General features: G+C 43.5%; 1 long non-coding RNA gene across 2 annotated transcripts; it reads left to right on the top strand.

Moving 5' to 3' along the window:
- The first annotated feature begins 96 nt into the window (after positions 1 to 96).
- LOC144301370 (uncharacterized) lies at positions 97 to 5,452 on the top strand. Of its 2 annotated transcripts, XR_013368193.1 has the most exons (3): positions 121 to 760; positions 2,067 to 2,668; positions 3,452 to 5,452. It is a non-coding gene; the product is annotated as an uncharacterized LOC144301370 (long non-coding RNA). The 2 variants fall into 2 exon arrangements; XR_013368192.1 differs by having other exon boundaries at positions 97 to 760; positions 2,067 to 5,452.
- The last annotated feature ends 5,764 nt before the right edge of the window (positions 5,453 to 11,216 follow it).

Genomic DNA, 11,216 nt, shown 5'->3' with positions numbered 1-11,216 from the left:
CAGAGATAGCTGAGAGGAGCTGGAATTCACTGGGGAAATTACCTCAGAAGCAAGCTATGGAAGAGGGCACCACAGAAACAGGTTCCCATGTAACCATGGTGACAAGCAGCATCAGGAGGAGGTGGGGAGATGAGGGAGCAAAGAGTCTGTGTAGTTAGAGGGCAGGAGAGAAGGCAGGGAGAGGAGGGGACACCCAGGTCAACAGGGAGAGTGACAAGAGCTTTAAAGCCAAATTCAGGTTTTTATTTATTTTTTTTAAGATTTTATTTATTCATGACAGAGAGAGAGAGAGAGAGAGAGGCAGAGACACAGGCAGAGGGAGAAGCGGGCTCCATGCAGGGAGCCAACGTGGTCCCTGGTCTTCAGGATCACACCCCCAGCTGAAGGCGGTGCTAAACCTCTGCACCACCGGGGCTGCCCAAATTCAGGTTTCTAAAGGAAGAAAGAATTTGTGGCTGCAATGAACTAGGAAGGCAGGATGTAGATCACATTACAGATTCTTTTTACATTTAGAAAGGGTTTTAAATGTTTCCAGAATTTAGCTATTTTAACAGAGCAAGATTAGGAAAGAGCAGTGGAAAGTTGCGGCTGAGTTGGGGGTGGGGATGGGGTGTGTTGGAGGAGAAAGGAAGGCACCCTCAGAGTTACCCAGAAGCCCTAAGACTGCTGTCATCTGGAGTCAGTTTAGCACCCGGCTGCCTCTGGTGGCAGCTGTCTTCCCAGAGATTCCCTGAGGCTGAAGTGGAAAAGCCAAGGCTGGGTAAGTACAGGATGCCTACATTTAGCAAATACAAATACAGGATGCAGATTGATTGTGACTATCAGATAAACAGCAAATAATATTTTAGTAGGTTTGTGTTTCATGGCAACTCTCATGAGGTGGCACTCACTAAATATCTTCTTGTTCTCTCATCTCCTCTATATTTAAAAAAAGAAATGATAGGGCATCTGGGTAGCTCATTCGGTTAAGCATCTGCCTTCAGCTCAGGTCATGATCTCAGGGTCCTCAGATCTAGCCTGGCATCAGGTTCCTTACTCAGCAGGGAGTCTGCTTCTCCCTCTTTTCCCCACTTGTGCTGTCTCTCTCTCACTATCTCTGTCCCTCTCTCTCAAATAAATACATAAAATCTTTTTAAAAAAATAAAGGATAGAGGCAAGGAAGGAGAAAAAGAAGGAAGGGAGGGAGGGAGGGAAGATCTGAACACCAAATGCTAGTTTCTTTCTGATTACTGACCCACCTTCCATTCCTGCTTGCTCCTCTCTCTCCTCACCATCATAGAACATTCTCTAACTATTCTCTAGCCAATGTCTTCAAACAAACAAATCAGAACAAAGTCACACACAATCAAACCAAACCTGTCTGGTTCAGACTGTCTTTTCCTGGGTGCTACCTGTGTGTGACGACACCTTCAGCCTCATCAAGAGCCTTTACACTGACCTCACTAATCTTTCTTGCAGCTGATATAGGAAAGATGTTAGGATTCAAAGCCAAAGGCCATGAAAGAATTCTTGAGACATCTTGGTGCAAAAAAGGTGATTTTATTAAGCATGGGGACAGGACCCCTGGGCAGAAAGAGCTGCACTGGGGTCATGAGGAGTGGCCAATTATATACTTTCAAGTTGGGAGGGGCTTAGGGATAGGGTAAGTCTCTAAGAAATTTTGGAAGCAAGGTTTCCAGGACCTTGAGAGGGCTAGCTATTGTTGGGTTTAATAAAACCTTAGTCATGAGACGCTTCAAATGTATATTGTTGGGCCATATGCTTAGGGAATGATTGCCAACACGTATCTTAGAAGGTTTAGAGATAAGGGAAATTTTTAAAGGAATTTTTATTTTTACTTTATTTTTACTTTATATTTTTACTTTATATTTACTTCAGCAAGAGAGAGTGTGCACAAACAGAAGATGGGGCAGAGGAAGGAGAAGCAGGCTCTCCACTTAGCAGGGAGCCCAATGCAGGGTTTGATCCCAGGACCTAAATTTCAAATTTATTGCATATCAGAATGGCCAACCTTTGACGTGGGATGGCCCCAAGAAGGAAATTTCCACCTACCTATTATCTTACAGGTTAAGGCCGAGATCTTCAAGGATGAACCGGACGGCCACCCTGACCAGGTGCCCTACATCCTGTCCTGGCAGGACATGATCGAGAATTCCCCTCCTTGGCTAAAACCCTTTTTACCCCCCAAAGCGCACATCTCAGCTGAAGGTAAGGAGAGACTCCGGGTCCACCGCCAGACTCTAGGGGCAGGTCTCCAGGCTGCCGCGCACAAGCCTACCAATCTGGCCGAGGTATGGTTATGTGAGACAGGGTAAGGGTGAGAGTCCAGCAGCCTTCTTAGAGAGAGTCATAGAGGCTTTTAGGGAGTGCACCTATGAACCCAGAAGCCCCGGAAACAAAGGCCGCAATTATCCTGGCTTTTGTTAACCAGACCACTCAGGACATTAAAAAAAAAAAATTGCAAAAAGTAGAGAGACTGGGAGAGAAGAGCTTGCAGGACTTAGTGATAGTAGCAGAATGAGTCTATAATAATAGAGAAAGTCTGGAAGAACAACAAACCAAACTAAGTGACCGGCAGACCCGAAACCTGGCCAGGATCCTGCTGGCCACACCATGGATGACCCACAGGAAAGACGGAGGCACCTCAAGAAGCTGGCTTCAGGGACAGGTAAGGAGGATGACCCTGGTCCCCGTCGGGAGCGCCCTAAGCTGAACAAAAACCAATGTGCTTATTGCAAAGAGGAGGGCCACTGGGCGAAAAGCTGCCCTAACAAAAGATCTAAGGCCCCTGCCAAGATCTTGAAAATGGGGGACCTGGACGATTAGGGGAGTCGGGGTTCAGCACCCCTCCCCGAGCCCAGGGTAACTCTTAAAGTGGAGGGGCAACCTGTTGAATTCCTAGTGGACACTGGGGCACAACATTCAGTTTTATTACAACCCCAAGGGAAATTGGCAAGCAAGACATTATGCAAGGGGCCACGGGCACCAAACAGTACTCATGGACTACCCGAAGGACTGTGGATCTCGGCGTGGGCCGGGCATCCCACTCCTGCATGGTCATCCCTGAGTGTCCCTATTAGAATACCTGCTGTTAGGTCGGGATTTGCTCACCAAGATGGGGGCACAAGTTCGCTTCCACCCCGAAGGGGCAAAAATCCTAAACAAAGGGGCACCCGATTCAGGTGCTTGTCCTGAGTTTAGAAGACGAATATCGTCTCCACCAAACGCCCTCAGCCCCAATGACTGACAGTGACTGTCGGCTGCTGCGGGAATTTCCCCAAGCGTGGGCAGAACCCGGGGGAATTGGGCTGGCCCGGCACCGACCGGCCATATACATAGAACGAAAGCCGGGGGCAGACCCTGTCAGGGTCCGCCAATACCCCGTGCCTCTCGTCTCCCAAACCCAGACTGGGACCCCCCTCTGCCTGACTGTGAAGAAATTTTGGCGCAGGTGCAGGGAATCAGAGATCTCCAGGACCAGCCACTGCAGACGGACGCCACCTGGTGCACGGACGGCAGCAGTTTCCTCTGAAAAGGAATCGGATGCGCGGGGGGGGGGGGGGGGGGGGGGGGGGGGGGCAGCTGTAACCATGGAAACGGAGACCCGATCCGGGGGCACCGACCCTGCCCGACACCCCCAACTATACTGATGCTGACTTACACTGGATCAAACCCTTGCCTGTGACCCAGTGCTTGCGTGGCTGGTGGAGGGCGGCGGACTCCAGCATCATCCTGCCGAGGAACTAGGCCGGCGAGTCCTATCCAGGATGCATCGGAGCACTCACATGGGGACAAGGAAGATGGGAGACCTCAAGACATGCAAAGATCACTGTTAAAGACTCTCGAGCAAAGATGGAGCAGATCGTGGCGAGCTGCCACGCGTGCCAGTTAACTAATGCCTCCGCCCACGGATCTAACCCGGGCACCCGGCTCCAGGGGGACCGTCCAGGAGCCTACTGGGAAGTGGACTGCACTGAGGTAAAACCTGGAAAATACGGATACAGGTATTTACTAGTGTTTGTAGATACTTTTTCAGGATGGACAGAGGCATTTCCCACCAAACATGAAACGGCACAGACCGTGACCAAGAAACTGCTGGAAGACCTCTTACCGAGGTATGGTTTTCCTGTTAGGATCGGATCAGACAACAGCCCAGGACTCGTCTCTAAGGTAACACGGGGAGTGGCCCTAGTACTCGGGGCAGATTGGAAATTACATTGTGCATATAGGCCCCAGAGCTCAGGACAGGTAGAGTCCAGGACAGGTAAACTAAATTAGCCCTGGAGACTGGAGGAGACTCTCTCCTCCCCTTCGCCCTATATAGGGTGAGGAACTCCCCGTATAAGATGGGACTGACTCCCTATGAGATCATGTTTGGTCTTCCTCCACCTGTTATCCCCAATTTAAAACCTGAGGTGCTTGCTGAGTTTGATGATCATCAACTTCTTTTCTCCCTCCAAATGTTACAACGAACCCATGAGCAGGTGTGGTCTTAGCTGAGGGCCCTCTATGAGACTGGTCCCCCGAACCCCCATCGATATCGGCCAGGTGACTGGGTGTAGGTGCGGAGATACCAACACCAGACACTTCAACCTGGCTGGAAGGGACCTTCCATCCTGACCACTCCCACCGCTCTCAAGGTCGACGGGATTACTCCCTGGGTCCACTACACCCCCTCCGGCCAACTGACCCACGTGCCGTTTTCAAGGACTTTGTTCCAAAATGGAAAAGCCAACCAGACAAGGACAATCCCCTAAAGCTAAGACTGTGCCATTCTCACTTATTTCCCACCTCCAAGACTCCCTAGTCTGAGGTTGTCCTTCAAAATAAAAGAGGATTAGACTTAGTCTTCTTACAACAAAGGGGGGAGGTATGTGCTGCCTTAAACGTAGGATGTTGCTTCTTCACTGGAATGTAAATGGGAGCGAGAACAGCAACAAGGTTGGTTCGAATCCTGGTTTAATCATTCCCCCTGGCTCACTCTGAGAGGAACCTGGACCCATGATTGGGTCCTTCCTTAGGTTCCTCTGAGAGGGGGAAATGTGGAGGCTGAGAAAATTAAGGCCATTCCACTTTAAGTTCAGCGTTAGCACAAGTACAGCCATCCCAGGCCCCTGTGAATAAGAGCTGAACTTTACCTTACTTCAGTTACGGGAAGAAAACAGCTTACAGCTTAACATCCTAGAAAGCCTCACATTAGAATAAAAACAGCCCAAGCCAAGGGCAGGAAGCCCCTATTAGAATAAGAACAGAGCTCAATGCGCTTGAAACCCCCATATCAGAATGTAAGCAGAACTTGAGAAATTCCTCCACCCCTTCTGGGGGTCCCCTAGACCAGCCCTTAAAACTAAGCTGAAACCCACCTCAGGGTCCAAGTCCCTGCTCCGCTGTGTCGGTTTCACTTGGACCCAAGCTCGAGCTTGTAAATAAACCCTCGTGTGTTTGCATCGGTGTCGGCTCCTCGGTGGTTTCTCGGATTCGCGATCTTGGGCACAACACTGCCCTAGACTCTTAAGTTTCATGAAGGTAAGAACTATGTTTTGTTCATCTCTATTTTCAGGGTCTAAACAGTGCCTGGCCCAAACTCAGCAACCCTTCAATAAATGTTAGCTCCCCATTATGCCTCCTGCCAACTGGCCCCTACCGCAATCTCCTAGATTTTCATCAGAGCCTGGATCCTGGCCAGTTGCCTGCAAACTGGAGATTCTTGCCATCTGCCATCCCTTCCTAGTCCTGCCTTCTTACTCTTTATCTTCAACTGGTGCTACTGAAAAGTGATCTGATCACAACCAACAATCCCACACCACAAAGCTTCCTCTGGTTTGTAGCCATCAGAACCATCTTTTGTAATCAAAACATCATGTTATGTGGCCAAGGCATTCTTTTTTTTTTTTTTTTTAAGATTTTATTTATTTATTTGACAGAGAGAGAGAGAGAGATTGAGAACGAGCAAGCACAAGCAGGGGAGGGATAGCAGAAGGAGAGGAAGAAGCAGGTTCCTTGCTGAGCAGAGAGCCCATGAGGCTCAATCCCAGGACCCCAGGATCATGACCTGAGCCAAATGCTCAACTGCTGAGCCACCCAGGTGCCCCTCATTCTCACTTTTTAAGAGGCATAAAAACCTCTAGAAAAGGTTCTCAAAATAAATATACTCAATCCTATTTCTTGCACCTCAAATCTATAAGAATGAGAGATAATATATTAAGATATATATTTAAACACTACTCTCAAAACACAAGAGCAAAATCTCAGTGGCTCAAAAGAGAGAGACAAACTTAATAAGCAAAATGTTAAGTCACGGGAACCAAAGGTAGGACTGGAGCCAGGCAAGCAAAAGTGGAGTTAAATACCTCCTAGGTAAGCCAGAATGCACCTTCTGTAAGAAGAACCTGTGCTGGGCTTCCCACCCAAGAACAGTGGGTGACATAGCTCCACCCACACATCTAGAATTCTGGCAGAAACACACTACTTGCTCAGGGCCAGTGTCCATAGCAGAGTCCCCTCCCGGTCTGTACCATGTGAATTCTGGAGAATTGTTGCTACAGAAATGGGGAGTTCTGAGCTAAACTGTAAATATATGACATGGATTGTGTTTGGTCAATCCATGGAGACCAAGGCTAAGGCAGTTAAGAAATTACCACACAGACAAGGGAAGTAGAGGAGAAAATTCCCACACAGTATGAGATTTCAAGGAAAAGTTTAGAAACACATTTAGCACAATGAAAAGTAGTTATAAAAGAGAAATTTATATCCTGAGGTGACAGATGAAAAGAAGTTTGAAATGAATCTGTCTGAAATCTTCAAAGAAATACAATAAGGTAATATCAATAGAATCATAATAGGATATTATAAAACTGGAATAGGTAAATAATGAAAAGAACACAAAAGAATTATCCACCTCAAACTTAAAAAAACAAAACCAGCCAGCTCTTAAAGTAACTGTACTTCACTACATTGACAGAAGAGGGTGATCTTGAACTAGGAATGGCAAATTGCTCTGAATGAAGTATGAAATGAAGTATCATAAATCCACACGAAGCTACTCAAAAGAGAAGAAATTAATTAGGATAAAAACATCTCAGTTGAAGACAGTTTTTACTGAAAAACAACCACAGAGCAATCGCAAAACACAAAATTCCAAGTGGGATATCCTCAAACAAGCATTAGAAAATATGAAAAACTCCTTAAATCAGAAATTCAAATCCAAGATCAGAAATGGACAAAGTGGTAAGTAGGTAGGTAGGTAGATGGATAGATAGGTAGATATATCGAAGTCAGGAAAGAAAAGACAAAATCATCTTAGGAATGAAAGCTACATTATGAGTCCCCAGTGGAGAATATACTCAAATGAAGTTTTTTTTTTTTTTTTTTTTTTTTTTCAAATGAAGTTTTAATAAAGAGTACTGAGGAATGGCAGGAAAATATAAAAGAAAATGAAAATGAAATAAAGAAATAAAAAGATTCAGAGAGAAAGTGGTTGAAATGGAAGACAGAGAAAATTAAGGATACCCATGAAAGAAGACACATGAAACACTGGAATAAAACTTGTATTTAAATCTACAATCCAAAATGGAGAGATATACCATGTTCATGTATTGGAAGACTGAATATTATTAAGACATCAGTTCTCCCCAGACTGAACTATAGACTGGCTAGGAAAAACTCCTTTTTTCTCCTTTTTTCTCACACAACTCTTCAGACAGTGTTGAATAGAAGTGTGGATCTGTTCCTACACTTACCAAACTCTCCAATACAGCTGGGTATCCTACAGTTCAACTCAATTCTGCACTGTCTACCTGGAGTTAGCATTAGATCCCACAAATAAAGGGCTCAGTACAATAAGGCTGTCCCCACTTCAGGTGCCTATTTTAAGTCCTAGGTTGTCTCTTATACCTCTGACCAACAAACAACCTGCTATATATCAGGGTTCCTGTGACTCCCTTCTCAGGTCTGGTAACTTGCTGGAATAGGTCACAAAAGTAAAGGAAACACTTACTAGATTTATTATATAATAAAAGATATGATAAAAGACATAGATGAACATCCAGGCAAAGAGATACATGGGGCAAAGTCTGGAAGTGTACAAATGTAGGAGGTTCTGTCTCCGTGGAGTTGGAGTATACCACCCTCCCAGTAAGTGGATGTGTTCGCCAACTCAGAAGCTCTCCAAACCCTATGCTTCTAGGATTTTTATGGAGGTTGTATTGTGTACGCATGATTGATCATTAACTCAATCTGTAGATCCTCTCGCTTTCTCAAAGAATAGGAGGTGGGCTGAAAGTTCAAAGCTTCTAATTGTGGCTACATCTTTCTGGTGACCATCATGCATCCTGAAGCCATCTAGGAACCCACCAAGAGTCACCTCACAAAAAAAAAATTCCTATAATCCAGGGAATTCCAAGGGATTTAGGGGCTCTTTGTTAGGAACCAAGATCAAAGACTAAATATTAGAACAGAAGATGCTACTTGTGCTCTTAACATTCAGGAAATTACAACTGTTTTAGGACCTCTGTGCCAGGAATCGGGGACAGAAACATATTTTTTTTTCTATTATTTCACAAGACACAGTATTGCTAAGATACCAGTTCTCCCCAAATTGAACTATAGACTCAATCCCAATCAAAATCCCAATAAACTTTACTGTAGGAATTGATAAGCTGTTTCTAAAATTCATACAGAAATGCAAAAACCTAGAAGAGCCAAAACAATTTTGAAAGAAAAGAACAAATTTGGAGGACTTACAATATTTGATTTTAAGACTTACTACAAAATGAGCTATAATCAAAAGAGAGTGTCATTCAATGAGGTATATCACTTCATGCCTGGCCATCATCAAAAAGAAAGGAGATAATACATGCTAGCATAGATGTAAAGAAAAGGAAGCCCTTGTGCACTGTTGGTGGGAATATAAATTGGTGCAGCCAGTATAGGAAAACAGCATGGAGGTCCTAGAAACAAATATATATATATATATATATATATATATATATAATCCAGCAATTTTACTTCTAGGAATATATCCAAAGGAAACAAAAAACACTAACTTGAAAAGATACCTGCACCCCCACATTAATAGCATTATTCACAATAGCCAAGATATGAAAAAAAACTAAGTGTCTACTGATAACATGAGTGGATAAAGTTGTGGTATGTATGTGGTATGTATGTGCATATGTATGTGTAAATTTCCAGAGGAAATTTAATCATTATGACAACATGGACAGACTTAACATGACCCCAAGTCAGACAGAGATAAATACTGCATGTTTTCATTTATATGTGCAATCTAAAAAACACCAAACTGGGCAGCCCCGGTGGCGCAGCGGTTTAGCGCCGCCTGCAGCCCGGGGTGTGATCCTGGAGACCCAGAATCGAGTCCCACGTGGAGCTTTCTGCATGGAGCCTGCTTCTCCCTCTGCCTGTGTCTCTGCCTCTCTCTCTCTCTCTCTGAATAAATAAATCTTAAAAAAATAAAAATTAAAAAACACCAAACTTACAGAAAAAAAAATAAGATTCATGGTTACCAGAGGTATGGGTGGGGAAAGGTAGATTTGGAGGAATCTTGTCAAAAGATACAAACTTCCAGTCATAAGATAAATAAGTACTAGAGATGTCATGTAAAATACAATGGCCATAGTCAACACTACTAGATGATGTGTAGGAAAGTAGTTAAGAGAGTAGATCCTAAGAATTCTTGTCACACGAAGACATTTTTTTGTTTCTTTTTATTGTATCTATATGAGATGATGAATGTTAACTAACCTACTGTGGTAGTCATTTCATGATATATGTAAATCAAAGCATCATACTGTATGCCTGAACCTTATGCTGTGATATATGTCAATTATTTCTTAATAAAACTGGGGAGGAAACTAGAAAGAAAGAAAGAAAGAAAGAAAGAAAGAAAGAAAGAAAGAAAGAAAGAAAGAAAGAAAGAAAGAAAGAAAGAAAGAAAGAAAGAAAGAAGAAAGAAAGAAAGAAAGAAAGAAAGAAAGAAAGAAAGAGAGAAAGAAAGCCCTTGTGCAGTGGTACTGGCACAAGGCTTGACATATAGATTAGTGGAAAAGAGTAGAAGGTCCTAAAATATACCCACATATTATATAGTCAATTGATTTTTTATAAAGGTATCAAGGTAATTCAATGGGGAAAGAACTGATGCTCTTTCAAGAAATGGTGCTAGAACAACTGAAAATCCATATTAAAAAATGAACCTCAACTATTACTTTACATCATGCATAAACATTTAAGTTGAATTATAAACCTAAGCATAATATTTAAAAATATAAACCTTGTAGAAAAAAATATAGTAGAAAATGTTTGTGACACTGGGGTAGGCAAAGATTTCTTAAATTGGGCATGAAAAGCAAAACATATAAACATATAACATATAAAAGCCCATATAAATTGGGCTTCATCACAATTTTAACTTGTGCTCTTTCAAATACACCATTGAAAAAGAAATAGACAAGCCATATAATGGGATAAAATATATATACATTATATATATATATATGTCTTAGGTTATATATATGACCTATGAATTATATCCAGAATATAAAAAGAACTCTTGTAACTCAATAATGAGAAGATAGATTACTTCATTTTAAAAACTGGAAAAGAATGAAGATTGGGAAGAAAGAGTCTCTGGCAAGCTGATGTGGTATCCTCAAGCCAAAGTCAGGGTCCTCTTGATAGAACAGGCTCACCTTAGTTAGTCCCTCTGCCATGCTCAGTCATTGGAGGAAGCAGCCTTGGGCAGCAGATCTCCACACAATGGTGGCAGTGGATCTAGAGGGGCAGAGGTGGTGGCCAGCTAGGGAATTTTACTCTTCACAGTAGAAGATGGAGATGGCACATTTTCATGACCACTCCATCCTCTCTTTCTCCTTTCTATTCTCCTTGGCCCGTGATCTCCCAAGTATCATTTTCCTCTGAGCCTCTATTCCTCCTCTATAAAATCAGAGAGATGGTACCAAACATTATGCATTTTCCTAACATCTGACAAAGATGAGGAACTCCAGCTTTCCAAGAGGCTCCCTTGAAATTTTGCAGCAGAAAAATACTATTCTCACTATTGCTAGGGCCTCTTTTCTCTAGCCCCAGGTCCCCTAGCGTGGTGTGTACCATCCATGTCAGAGAATTCTGTCCCATTCCTACATTGTAATAAGAAGATGCTAGAAGGCAGAAAATCCCACATTATACCATCAGCCAATTCT

This window comes from Canis aureus, chromosome 29, assembly GCF_053574225.1.
Source record: "Canis aureus isolate CA01 chromosome 29, VMU_Caureus_v.1.0, whole genome shotgun sequence".
In the NCBI taxonomy this organism is placed as follows: Eukaryota; Metazoa; Chordata; class Mammalia; order Carnivora; family Canidae; genus Canis; species Canis aureus.
Note: the sequence above shows the minus strand (reverse complement) of the source record. Positions and strands in the feature narration are given on the sequence as shown.